The 14,985-nt window shown below is 41.0% G+C and overlaps 1 long non-coding RNA gene across 1 annotated transcript in view; it reads left to right on the forward strand.

Moving 5' to 3' along the window:
- LOC127527070 (uncharacterized) overlaps positions 1-14,985 on the forward strand; it is a 251,752-nt gene that overhangs the window by 219,105 nt on the left and 17,662 nt on the right. The window lies entirely within an intron of this gene.

Below are 14,985 nucleotides of genomic sequence, written 5' to 3' on the forward strand. Positions count from 1 at the left end.
GTCTTTAGGAAATTCTGTTACATGCCGATTAAGGATGTGCAATGCACTCAAGAATGCCTTGTTATAACTTACACCGTTTATGACGACGTTTGCAAGTGACTTGCTGAATGCTAAGGTTTGATATTCTGTTTGTGATTTCGGAAGCATGGATTTAGTTTGTATGAGCTTCAAATATCCAAGAAAGTGATACTATACATTATATAAACCCAGAAAACCTGGACTGGAAGGGACAAATAAATGAATGACTCTGGAAGAGAAGCAGGTTTGAGAAGGCAGTTTACAACATAATTACCTTAATGTGCTTTCTAACACTAAATTTGTGCATCATTTGAAACTGGATAAAATGCTGATAGTGATAAAACATGGGCTGGAATTGGAGGGTGGGTGGAGGGGGGTCTGCCTAAGCTGTTTCATTGGTGAATGTTACCTCCACATTGGTACAGGAGGTGTGTCAGGCGCTACAGAGCTATTATAAGTGGAGGCTTGCATTCAAAGGTCATGCAGGAGCAAAGACCAAGACGGACCAGGGGCAACATGCTAAAACAGAGAGTCACCTGGTAGTTTAAGCAAGATGAACTGATTATCAAGGTTGCATTAATATTATTTTGCCAACTCTCATATTTGTATTCTGCTTATATTTTGGGTATACAGTAGTATCTATAATACACAATAAATAAATTTGTAACTTTTTCTCCTGCTTGTTCTGGTACTCTATGTTGTTGACTGAGGTCATAGATATAAAAGGTAGTGTAACATACGAGGGGATTTGTGGGCTTTTTGTTCATGAATGAATAATAAAGAATATAAATGGGTCACCTTTGGATCCTACCACAACAAAACAACCACACACTTGGACAAGAATTTCCTCGCAATGCCAGCTTAAATAGTGTTAGGCTGATGAAGCCATGCATTCTGGGGCTATGCCTACTAACAATCATTGGTCATTTCACGGCCACAGACTCAAAACAGAATGATAAAATAGAATAAGTCCTAAAACAAAAGTGAAACTAAGTTCTGCATGGTTCAAATTCAAATAAGAAAATTAAACAGTCTAACAGAAAAAATAATATTAAATTCAGAAAAAATGAATTAACTTACTGGCTTTCATTACACTTTACAATCCAGGGTAAACAAAGTCCATCCATCCATCCATCCATTTTCCAACCCGCTGAATCCGAACACAGGGTCACGGGGGTCTGCTGGAGCCAATCCCAGCCAACACAGGGCGCAAGGCAGGGAACCAAACCCGGGCAGGGCACCAACCCACTGCAGTGAACAAAGTCCCAATACAGTAATCCAAGCCAAGGTCAAAATCAGAGCAGAAGGTCAAAAGTTCCAGAAAACACAATAGCAAAATCACAGAAAAATCACAGTAACTCAATGACTCCCTAGTGCAATGAAATGAACCATCAGGAACTGTAGGAGACCCTCTGGTTTTATAGGGTGGAGAGCAGTTCCTGGCAATGATAAGCAGGTGGCCCCAGCTCTTGGGGGACCTCCCACAAAACACATGCAACATAATACAAGCAAAGAAAATACTGCAGGTGATTAACAAAAGAAACATTACCATAAATAAATAGCGCACCAAAGAACAAAAGGATATAAAACAAGGATTTGAGCCCCAGCCAGGGGAAGAACCCTGACTGAAATATAACAACTACAGTTACTCGCTCCTGGATTAGTCTAGTGAGCCTGAAAGTTTGACTATGAAGTTTATCTGTCGATAAAAATTGTAGTGGCTGGTATGGAGGTGTGGCTTGATGACATCAGTCATTTACTGATTGGTTAATGTTTATCTGGTGGAAATAAGAAACAGTTAAGTCTGTGCAACCCTCAACTCCTTCCCACGTGTACCTTTTATATTGGGCCCCAGAAGAGACAAGACATGAAATGGGCTTATGTTGTTTCATCTTCTGTTCATGATTTTCAGGGGCAGTACATGGAAACTCATCTGAATCTTGAAGCGTAATATAAGTGGTAGTAGTAAAGTCACGTGTACAGAGTACAATTAAGTACTTACTAGCATGTATGACCAACATATAACATGCCAATATTCTCTGGCACCATGGAAAAAAAGAATATATTACTGTAAAATGCATAATTTCAATTTTTTTAACAGAAAACACAAATACGCTTACCTGATATACTTCTTACCCCCATGTACTCTTACACTCTAAAATCTAAGGTTGGAGATAAGCTCTCTGCTCATTAACATTTACATAAGAAGAGAATGGCAGCACAAGCAGTTAACGCTGCCTCCTAACATCTCCCAACACCTGGGCTTAAGTCCTGGTCAGTGCCTCAATTTGTACGTCTTCCATTTGTCTAAAAAAGTCAAACCATAACTCTAAGTATCTCTGTGTATGAATAAACCAAAGTGTAAAGTTGTCTGTTGCTGTCTCCAGATCCAGTTTCTCCTATGCAGGCCTGGAATGTTCCCTCCATGTTCCAATGCCCTTCCACCATGGACTCCAGACTCCATCGACAATTCAAAGCTCTCTTCTGTGGTCGGTTATTTCTAGCATTTGTATGTCCTGTGATGGGCTGTTTTGTTTTTTCTAATTTTTCAGGATTAACAATGGCTTTTGTAAACCCTAAAATAGATTGGCTGCTAAGGCAATGGATGAATGGATGAACAGGTGGTTTATCCATACTGGGGACCTGAGGGTTGCACATCTGCTCATTTTACCTTTTGGTCTAATCAGATTGTCATTGCCAGCACACCCATCTGAGAGGAGAATCAATGCCAAATCTGGGATCATGGTCCTCTTAACAGAAGACCGTACCTTGATCTCCAAAACGAGAAGTTGAAGTTCATTACCTTACTCAAAATCAAGGACTGTGTGGATCATGAGATTGATCTAAGGATTGGCACACTGACAGCAGCACTGTGAATGTTATACCAGATAGTAAACTCCAGGCTTAATACCTCTGGAGATGCACGGGACCATCATGCTGCGTCAGACAATGAAAGCTCAGCATAACCTAAAATGTGCTCCAATGACCACCTATGCCATGAAAACAGAACATACTCTTAAAAAAGACCTCAGTTGAATTAAGAAGAATGGACTATTTCTTCAACAATCATGTTTTATGTGCAAGCGGTCATCCCTGTTCATCTCCCTCATTTACCTCCTTGGGCATTTCACCTCTTGGCATCATTCTCAATGATGTTTGGCTCCAGACATTCCAGTCCTGGAGGTCAGAGTTTAGAACCCCATCCTCTTCTTTTTTCTTTAATTTACAAATAAAGTCTGTTCTCAAAACTTGCTGTGTTTCCCTAACTTCCGCTGGTTTCTCCCGTCCACTCCTCAACCTGCTGATGCTGATTGGTCATTTGACTACTTTCAGTTTTGACACGATTAAAGTGCAATCTCAACTTGAAGTGCAATAATACATATTGAGCTTTAAGCTAAATGCAATACAGTATGTCTGCTTTTCTTTTAGCTATAACCTGCAATCTATGAAAATGAATTAAAATGCAATACGCCTTTGTATTGCATTTTAAACTGACAATCCAAATTATTTGCCATAGTGAAAAGCAATTAATCATTTTGTTGATTATTGTTTAATTATGACACAGTAAAACCGTGCAAATGTCCTGCTTGCATATTTATTGCATTAACATGTTGGATTGCATTTAATTTCTGCACAAATAACCTTCTGTACTTTAAATTACACGGACATCTCTCTCTTGGTTATACTGAAGCAAAGCTTGCTCTGTACACATGGATTTGATTGTTCACGTTGGATGATTTCTTCTACTTTTGACTGCTAGTATTTGAGGCCTGGTTTCTCTGCAAATAAACAAAAATTATGATTAAATTTAAGTTGACACTGACACCTGCCTTGTTTATTGATATCATCTGCCCCAGTGAAAAATGTAATATTAAGCCGTGTTTGTTCGAGTGACACATTATTTGTTCCACTCTTTCAAAAGTACTAAAGGATAAAGGTGACCAGGCAGGAGGACCTCCTGGCCTCTTTTAGGGTTTGTTTATACTTCACACTCAGAATGCGTATGTGCCCGCATCATGGCTGCCATGCCAGCGTTCATTTGATGCGTCCTCTTAGCACATCCTCAGAAATTAATGTGACGCGTGCGCGAGTTGCAGTACCAACAAAAAGTCAGGGGGGGCAGTGTGAAAAATGTCAGAATGTGACGTCAGAATCTCTGTTTATTATCTACATGTGACAGAATACCGCTATGCGGACCCTCTGGGATCGATGTGCCTGCTTCGATGTTTGATGAGTGGTTCAATGTGGTGAAGCAAAAATCCAACATACAGATGCATTCGTGGTGCTTTTATATTCAAGCATTGCATATTCCTCAACATAATAACATGATACATTTTAAAAGTCTCACATACCATCTTCTGTGCCATCTTATTATTTATTTATTTTTTTGCACCTTCACAACAGCATCAGAATGTACGTCATCTTAAAACCGACCCAGCTGTTAATCGCTACGTGCTTCTCGGGCTTCCTCCTGAACTGACAGCAGCAATAGATCGCCACACACAGAACACATTACATTTATGATATTCCAGCTCTCTGCACATTTAGAATCCTTAAATTTATACTTCATATCACTTTCATGATGAAATGCGTTAAAGTATGTATATTTACAGTTTACAGATAAATCGTTACCTTCATTTAAATAATGAATACTGATAATAATTACACATGTTGTGATGGAGGCAGTCACGTCCCTTCTGTTTCCTGCCTGGAGTTTGCATGCTTTCCTGGTGGGTTTCCACAGTGTGCTCCGGTTTCCTTCCAAAGACATGAAGTTTTAGGGATTTGGTGACGCTAAAATGACGCTAGTGTATGTGTGTGTGTACTTGTGTTCACCTTGCGACGAGCTGATGCCCCATCCAGTGATTTTGTTTCTGTCTTGTGCTTGCTGGAATGGGTGCATCCCTGGATTGATGGATGTAATCATTAAACATCCTTTGCAGAGATATTGTGACAAGGTGTCCTCGGAATTTAATGGATGTTTCGGGCAATTCAGAACACAGCGAAGCCGAATGTTTTCTCACCATAATGATATCTCGCACTGCCACCTGGTAGAATCTTCTAGATTTATATAAAGTATGCGCACAAGTATAAAAAGTAAAATGCTTGCGTAGCAGTAGCGTCCGCTGGAGCATTTGTCGCATTGCATGAAGTGTAAACCTGGCCTAAAAGTAACTGTGCAGCCCTTCCAGTGGTAATGAGGAGGGAAATGAAGGATATAGCCATCCCTCTGGGTCCAGTTAAGGTATTAAAGCTTAGGTAGCCAACCTCGGCCATATTGCTAAGTGTGTTTGACTTCTGGAGCTGTAGCCAAAGATTTGAAGTGTCCCACTCTGATCTATGAGTTTTATCCCATAGTACACGATTTTACTCAAAATTAAGGTCATGAATTGACACAGATGAAAATATCTAAACTATGCAAACCAACTGACAGGGAGTTGGAATGAGACAAGTGGAGGTAACTCAGGGAAGCTAATAAAAAGTGCTGATGTGCTCCAAGTTTGGTGATGATCAATATATGGCCACTGTTTGCTATTTAGAGTCTCCCTGTGAATGAATCCCATGTTTCATAAATGCATGTACTTATTTTGGAACCTGAGAAAAATATAAAGCTCTAGCAACCACACTGAACATTAAAGGTCAACTGCAGACAGATGGAAGACATGGCTCCTGCCCATACAGTTGTGCTTAAAAGTTTGTGAACCCTTTAGAATTTTCTGTATTTCTGCATAAATATGACCTAAAACATCATCAGATTTTCATTCAAGTCCTAAAAGTAGATAAAGAGAAACCAGTTAAACAAATGAGACAAAAATATTATACTTGGTAATTTATTTATTGAGGAAAATGTTCAAATATTACATATTTGTGAGTGGCAAAAGTATGTGAACCTCTAGGATTAGCAGTTAGTTTGAAGGTGAAATTAGAGTCAGGTGTTGTCAATCAATGGGATGACAATCAGGTGTGAGTGGACACCCTGTGTTATTTAAAGAACTGGGATCTATCAAAGTCTGCTCTTCATAACAGGTGGCGCAGTGGTAGTGCTGCTGCTTTGCAGTAAGGAGACTGTGGAAGATTGTGGGTTCACTTCCCGGTTCCTCCCTGTGTGGATAGCGCTTTGAGTACTGAGAAAAGCGCTATATAAATGTAATGAAATTAATTAATTAATTATTAAATAATTAATTATAACACATGTTTGTGGAAGTGTATCATGGCATGGAGTAAGGAGATTTCTGAGGACCTCAGAAAAAGAGTTGTTGATGCTCATCAGGCTGGAAAAGGTTACAAAACCATCTCTAAAGAGTTTGGACTCCACTAATCCACAGTCAGACAGATTGTGTACAAATGAAGGAAATTCAAGACCATTGTTACCCTCCCGAGGAGTGGTCGACGAACAAAGATCACTCCAAGTGCAAGGTGTGTAATAGTTGGCGAGGTCACAAAGGACCCCAGGGTAACTTCTAAGCAACTGAAGGCCTCTCTCACATTGGCTAATGTTCATGTTCATGAGTCCACCATCAGGAGAACATTGAACAACAATGGTGTGCATGGCAGGGTTGCAAGGAGAAAGCCACTGCTCTCCAAAAAAAACATTGCTACTCGTCTGCAGTTTGCTAAAGATCACGTGGACAAACCAGAAGGCTATTGGAAGAATGTTTTGTAGATGAATGAGACCAAAATAGAACTTTTTGGTTTAAATGAGAAGCGTTATGTTTAGAGAAAGGAAAACACTGCATTCCAGCATAAGAACCTTATCCCATCGGTAGTATCATGGTTTGGGCCTGTTTTGCTGCATCTGGGCCAGGACAGCTTGCCTTCATTGATGGAAGAATGAATTCTGAATTATATCAGAGAATTCTAAAGGAAAATGTCAGGACATCTGTCCATGAACTGAATCTCAAGAGAAGGTGGGTCATGCAGCAAGACAACGACCCTAAGCACACAAGTCGTTCTACCAAAGAATGGTTAAAGAAGAATAAAGTTAATATTTTGGAATGGCCAAGTCAAAGTCCTGACCTTAATCCAACCGAAATGCTGTGGAAGGACCTGAAGTGAGCAGTTAATGTGAGGAAACCCACCAACATCCCAGAGTTGAAGCTGTTCTGTATGGAGGAATGGGCTAAAATTCCTCCAAACCGGTGTGCAGGACTGATCAACAGTTACCCGAAATGTTTAGTTGCAGTTGTTGCTGCAAAGGGGGTCACACCAGATACTGAAAGCAAAGGTTCACATACTTTTGCCACTCACAAATATGTAATATTCGATCATTTTCCTCAATAAATAAATGACCAAGTATAATATTTTTGTCTCATTTATTTAACTGGTTTCTCTTTATCTACTTTTAGGACTTGAGTGAAAATCTGATGATGTTTTAGGTCATATTTATGCAGAAATGTATGCCTCCCACACTCAAAGTGGCCAGAGCTGACTGCAGAAATTCCACAAGTACACGGTTTTCACCAGTAGCTCCACTTCAAAAAATTGTATTACTGTGAGTGTCCAGCTCATATTAAAAGAACCTAAGTGTATTCCTTCTGTTGTGTTATTTTTTTCATTTTTCATCTTAGAATCACGGCTGTATCACTAGGGTAAGATATAATATTTTATTTGGGAATGACATTAATCTGCATCTAGGCCTGCATGCAGGTCCTCCAACTTGCAAGGAAAGCTTGAGAGTTTAGGTTTAGGTTTAGGTTTCTTTATTTAGTCATGTTTACACAGGAAAACATGAAATTTGCTTTCTCAGTTGCATCTAATGACAGGTAACAGACAGAATGAAATAAAACAGACAAATAGAAATAAGAAAGGTTAAGGTAAGGCAGTTAGATAAAACATATTTATACCAAAAAAAAAAAAAAAAAAAGGTGACAGGATATATATCAAAACCTTAAACATTATCTCCGATATTTCTTATTGAAAAGTCGTATGGCACTAGGAAGAAAGGAGTTTCTGGAGCGATTTCTGTGGGTTTTCAAAGCAACTATCCTTCCTGATTTACTGAAGTTTAGTTCTACATGTAATGGATGTCTGTCATCAGTTGAGATGATTTCCAGTTTCTTTAGCATTGCCCTCTGACACACACTAGTCAAATCATCTACATCAGCCCCAATAACTTTAGCTGCATACTTCGTAATCTGCTGGAGCTTTTTTGAGTTTTGATTTGTCAGACTATTAAACCAGGCAATGAAACTGAAAGTGATCACAGACTGGATCATACTGCGATAGTTTGAGTTTATGGAGGAGAAATAAGCACTGGTTGCATTTAGAAAATAATTTTTTTGTATTTGTATTCCAGTTAATATTGTTATCTAGGTAAGTTCCTAAGTATTTATATTCATTCACTATTTCTACCTCCTCTCCCAGAACTACAATAGGTGAACATACAGATTTCTGTCTCTTAAAATCAAATATCATTTCTTTGGTCTTTTTTACAAAGTTGGTGGCAGGATTGGCACTCCAGCCACTGTAAAAAAAAACCAAAAAAACCTCACACTGTTCCAGTGTGGTGCTGAGGTATCACCCATTGCATGGCTGAACTCGGATCTCAATCCGGGGGGTTCATCATGTAGGGGGTGCGGCAACGTGCTCTAATCTGCACATGCTCCCAACCCCTCTCTCTCTCTGTTTCTCTCTTGGTTTAGTTAAAGCTGTAACCACTAACGGTAATATTCCCAGGGAATGTGTGCCCCCTGCAGGATGTAGGAGCTCTTTCAAAGGTAACGATTCTTGTAGTGGAGTGCCACACCTTTGCATCCTGGCAGGAGTGCAGCTCTTCAGGTGGAATCTGGCCTTTGTTACGGTAGTTTGAAAATGTAGTCTTTGACCCAATAGAAATGCAGTTTGTGAGCAGAGCGACATGTAGACCTTGTTAAATACCAGCCCCATGTAGCTTGTATTTAAGATGAGGTACTCAGCCAGACATTGAAGCTGAGGTGGCCAGCCTCGGGCCTTGCTGTCTGTGATGGGAAACACAGATTAGTGAATGTCATCTAGCCAGCCTCGGCCCTTGCTGAAATATTCAAGCTGAGGTAGCCAGCCTTGACGTTTACTGAGATTTTGAAGTTGAGGTAGCCATCCTCTGCCCTTGCTGAGACATTGAAGCTGAAGTAGTGAATCCCAGCCCTTGCTGTCTGTGATGGGAATTACAGATTAGTGAATGTCACCTAGCCAGCCTAGGCCCTTGCTGAAATATTGATGCTGAGGTAGCCAGCCTTGACGCTTCCTGAAATATTGAAGCTGAGTGTAGCCTCGGCCATTGCTGACACATTGAAACTGAAGTAGTGAGTAGTGAGCTTCAGCTCTTGTTGTCTGTGATGAAAATGATTGATTAGTGAATGATTAGTGAGCAGCAGTATGGTATCATGCCAAGAAAGAGCACCACAGATGCAATGTTTGCTCTGAGGATGTTGATGGAGAAGTTTAGAGAAGGCCAGAAGGAGTTGCATTGCGTCTTTGTGAACCTGGAGAAAGCATATGACAGGGTGCCTCGAGAGGAGCTGTGGTATTGTATGAGGAAGTCGGGAGTGGCAGAGAAGAACGCAAGAGTTGTACAGGATATGTATGAGAGAAATGTGACAGTGGTGAGGTCTGCGGTAGGAGTGACGGATGCATTCAAGTTGGAGGTGGGATTACATCGGCTCTGAGCCCTTTCTTATTTGCAATGGTGATGGACAGGTTGACAGACGAGATTAGACAGGAGTCCCCGTGGACTATGATGTTTGCTGATGACATTGTGATCTGTAGCGATAGTAGGGAGCAGGTTGAGGAGACCCTGGACAGGTGGAGATATACTCTAGAGAGGAGAGGAATGAAGGTCAATAGGAACAAGACAGAATACATGTGTGTAAATGAGAGGGAGGTCAGTGGAATGGTGAGGATGCAGGGAGTAGAGTTGGCGAAGGTGGATGAGTTTAAATACTTGGGATCAACAGTACAGAGTAATGGGGATTGTGGAAGAGAGGTGAAAAAGAGAGTGCAGTCAGGGTGCAATGGGTGGAGAAAAGTGTCAGGAGTAATTTGTGACAGACGGGTATCAGCAAGAGTGAAAGGGAAGGTCTACAGGACGGTAATGAGACCAGCTATGTTATATGGGATTAGGACGGTGGCACTGACCAGAAAGCAGGAGACAGAGCTGGAGGTAGCAGAGTTAAAGATGCTAAGATTTGCACTGGGTGTGACGAGGATGGACAGGGTTAGAAATGAGTACATTAGAGGGTCAGCTCAAGTTGGACGGTTGGGAGACAAAGTCAGAGAGGCGAGATTGCGTTGGTTTGGACATGTGCAGAGGAGAGATGCTGGGTATATTGGGAGAAGGATGCTAAGGATAGAGCTGCCAGGGAAGAGGAAAAGAGGAAGGCCTAAGTGAAGGATGTGGTGAGAAAGGACATGCAGGTGATGGGTGTAACAGAGCAAGATGCAGAGGACAGAAAGATATGGAAGGGGATGATCCGCTGTAGCAACCCCTAACAGGAGCAGCCAAAAGAAAAAGAAGAAGTGAATGTCACCTAGTAAGAAATTTTAGTCCTTTCAGGGGTAGCAATTTAGGTGAACCAACAGAAATAGTCAGCCACTGCCCTTGCTGAGACGTTGAAGCTGAAGTGGCCAACCTTGACATTTGTTGAGATTTTGAAGTTGAGGTTGACATCCATGATGCTTGCTGAGATATTGAAGCTGAGTCTAGCCTCGGCCATTGCAAAGACATTGAAGCTGAAGTGGCCAGCCTCTGGCCTAGTTGTCTGTGCTGGGAAAGACAGATTAGTGAATGTCACCTAGCCAGCCTCTGCCCTTGCTGAAATATTCAAGCTGAAGTAGCCAACCTTGATGTTTTTTGAGATTTTGAAGTTGAGGTAGCCATCCTCTGTCCTTGTTGTCTGTGATGAGAATTACAGATTAGTGAATGTCACCTAGGTAAGAAAATTTAGTCCTTTCAGGAGTAGAAATTTAGATAATGCAACAGAAATATGGCTTGTGAGCAGAACGACTTGTAGCCCTTGTTAAGGCATTGAAGCTGAAGTAGCCAGCCTTAGCCCTTGCTGTCTGAGATGGGAATTACAGATTAGTGAATGTCACCTAGCCAGCCGAGGCCTTTGCTGAAATATTGATGCTGTGGTAGCCAGCTTTGACGCTTCCTGAGATACTGAAGCTGAGGTAGTCAGCCTCGGCCATTGCTGAGACATTGAAGTAGTGAGCCTCAGCTCTTGTTGTGTGTGATGAGAATGACTGATTAGTGAATGTCACCTAGGTAAGAAACATTAGTCCTTTCAGGGGTAGCAGTTTAGGTGACCCAACAGAATCGGTCCTTGCTGTCTGTGATGGGAATGCCAGATTGGTGAATGTCACCTAGGTAAGCATTGTAGGGTGTACATGTAATTCAAAGCTAATAATTTAGGCATTTCCAGGATTAACTTGTCCACCAGTATAAAGAGAACCTTAGAGGTTAAAGTGCCTTAAGTGAACACTTTCCCGTAATAAAACAGTAGTAACTCAGATTATTACATTTCTGGTATATTTTCAAACTACAGATGACTCGTCCTAAACAGCAGGGTCTTGCTTTATTTTCACCCTGCCACGTTCTCTCCTCATCTATCATTTTCACTTTTCTATTTTATTCTCTTGTCTCTAACGCAGTTTTTTTACTTCAATAAACCCTTGACAGTAAATCCTTGCAAAAACGATCTCCGCTGACACTGCCTTCTTATTCAGATGAACATTCGAAGCACCAAATATCCTCAGGTCCATGGCTAACTATTAACAATTTAGAATCATCTTGTATTCTTTATCTTCACGACAGTAGCCAACGTCCATCTTGTCATATACATTTCACTCTCCTGGAAATCAATACAGTTTAGGATACATATCCATATGTTTAACGTTGTCCTTTAAATGTAGTCTTCAATATGATTATAGCATTAATGGTGTAGCCGGAATGTCATTTTCTTTATTATTTGTTTCTGGTACACTGCAGCCTCTCACCCTACAGGGTGAAGCTTTGAAGCTTACCGGCTGCAGTGTGTCTACATTTTAAGAAATATGGGCTTTAGTCCACGGAGAAATATGCCGAGCTCAAGGCTAAGATAATAAATCTATGTGGGTAACAGCTGCCTCCTCCCTTTCGCTTTTGTCCTTCTTTAATTACAGGAATTGCAGGTTTTGGCAGCGTTTAATGGGGGAAGGACTGCACAATTAGAGGAAAGAAGAGCAGCCCAAAAATCCATGACTGTGCTGATTGTTTGCCCTATGACATGTCATTCTCAGCTGACTTGTTTTTGTTTCCTATCATAAAGCGATGCATAACAAGAGCATCAGCAAACCTGCAGTAAGCCACTGTCACTGTGTACTCCGGACTTACACACGTCATCATAGTGCTGAAGAGTGGCCGCTTGTTACATGGTGGTCAGATGTGCAAGTAAAAATTTCATTTTTATCAAATTTATCCTCATTTTCAGTTAAGTTACATTTATTTTTATATAAAACACATCCTTTAATAAATCTAAAGCACAGCACACATTTTAATCCCATTCATCTTGCAAATATAGTAGCATTTAGTTTAACCACAAAATAAAAAACAGTAATACACCACAAAAAAACGCTATACTGCATTGAGACTCACAGAGTTGTTATATATCTGGGGTCTTTCTGTTAGCTTGAACAAGTGTTTGCATTCTCCTGTGACATGACTCATTAACAAGTCACTCACAGAACTTCATTTATCACACCATTGCCTATAAACTCCAAAGAGGCTGTAATGTGTGAAAAACCCAAGGTATGTCACATCTGGTGACTTTTCCAGCATTTTTCAGGTGTACTCTTCATTTATGGACAGTACAGTGGTGCAGTGGTATTGCTCTTGCCTTGCAGTAATGAGACCAAGATTAGTATCCCGGGTCCTCCATGCATGGAGTTTACATGTTCTCTTTGTGTCCGCGTGAATTTCCTCCCATTGTCCAAAGACAGACAGGTTAGATGCATTGCTAAATTGGCCCTACGGTGTGTTTGGTGTGTGTTTGAAATGGATTGGCGCCATGTTCACGGATTGTTCCTGGCTGGGATGGGCTCCAGCAGGTTAGAAAATGACTGACTCTTCATTTATATAACGAGTCTTAGCGAGTCGGGGGCATTCGGTGATGTGGTTCCTGAAGCTGGTCATGTAGAACATTTTGTCTTGAACTCTAAGTAATAAGTGCAGTGTAAATCAGCCAAGTAACACCACCCTCACTGCAAATTTATATTTTAATATTTTTTATATGTTTTTGGGTAACAATTTAGTTTAGATATTGTAACAATGTATCTATTACTCATTAACTTCTAGGTATCAAAACCTTAACAGGCACTTCTTTGTGTCTTCCTAACAATTATAAAACATCAGTAGACAGGTTAATTTAGCTCTGTGTAGTGTGGCATATTGATATGATGGTAAAAGTACTTGTTAATATGAAGGATTCACGGATCTTATCAAGAGAACAGGGGTGTGTGTGTGTATAAATATATATATACAGTATATATATTATATATATATATATATAGTACAGTAATCCCTCCTCCATCGCGGGGGTTGCATTCCAGAGCCACCCGCGAAATAAGAAAATCCGCGAAGTAGAAACCATATGTTTATATGGTTATTTTTATATTGTCATGCTTGGGTCACAGATTTGCGCAGAAACACAGGAGGTTGTAGAGAGACAGGAACGTTATTCAAACACTGCAAACAAACATTTGTCTCTTTTTCAAAAGTTTAAACTGTGCTCCATGACAAGACAGAGATGACAGTTCTGTCTCACAATTAAAAGAATGCAAACATATCTTCCTTTTCAAAGGAGTGCAAAGCAAGCAGTCAAAAAAAAAATCAATAGGGCTTTTTGGCTTTTAAGTATGCGAAGCACCGCCGGTACAAAGCTGTTGAAGGCGGCAGCTCACACCCCCTCTGTCAGGAGCAGAAAGAGAGTTAGAGAGAGATAGAGAGAGAGATAGAGAGAGATAGAGAGAGACAGATAAAAAAAATCAATACGTGCCCTTTGAGCTTTTAAGTATGCTAAGCTCCGTGCAGCATGTCCTTCAGGAAGCAGCTGCACACAGCCACCCTGCTCACACCCCCCTACGTCAGCGCAAGAGAGAGAGAGAGAGAGAGAGAGAGAGAGAGAGAGAGAGAGAGAGAAAGTAAGCTGGATAGCTTCTCAGCCATCTGCCAATAGCGTCCCTTGTATGAAATCAACTGGGCAAACCAACTGAGGAAGCATGTACCAGAAATTAAAAGACCCATTGTCCGCAGAAACCCGCGAAGCAGCGAAAAATCTGCGATATATATTTAAATATGCTTACATATAAAATCCGCGATGGAGTGAAGCCGCGAAAGGCGAAGCGCGATATAGCAAGGGATCACTGTATAACAAATATATATATAAACTGCTCAAAAAAATTAATGGAACACTTTGAAAACACATCAGAACTCAATGGGAAAAAAATTCTGTAGGCTATCAACCTACAGAGGGCTGAATTCAAAGACACCCTGACAATCAAAGTGATAAAATGATGTGGCAGTCTCGTCCATTTTGCTGAAATTTTATTGCAGCAACTCAAAATCGTACTCAGTAGTTTATATGGCCCCCAAGTGCTTGTATGCATGCCTGACATTTTCCAGGCATGCTCCTAATGAGACAACAGATGGTGTCCTGGGGGATCTCCTCCCAGATCTGGACCAGAGCATCACTGAGCGCCTGGACAGTCTGAGCTGCAATCTGACGGTGTCAGATGGATCGAAACATAATGTCTCAGAGGTGTTCTATTGGATTTAGGTCAGGCGAGTGTGGGGGGCCAGTCAATTGTATCAATTCCTTCATCCTCCAGGAACTGCCTGCATACTCTCGCCACAAGAGGCCGGGCATTGTCATGCACCAGGAGGATCCCAGGACCCACTGCACCTGCATAGGGTCTGACAATGGGTCCAAGGATTTCATCCCGATGCCTAATGGC

The sequence above is a fragment of the Erpetoichthys calabaricus genome, chromosome 3, assembly GCF_900747795.2.
Source record: "Erpetoichthys calabaricus chromosome 3, fErpCal1.3, whole genome shotgun sequence".
NCBI classification, from domain to species: Eukaryota; Metazoa; Chordata; class Cladistia; order Polypteriformes; family Polypteridae; genus Erpetoichthys; species Erpetoichthys calabaricus.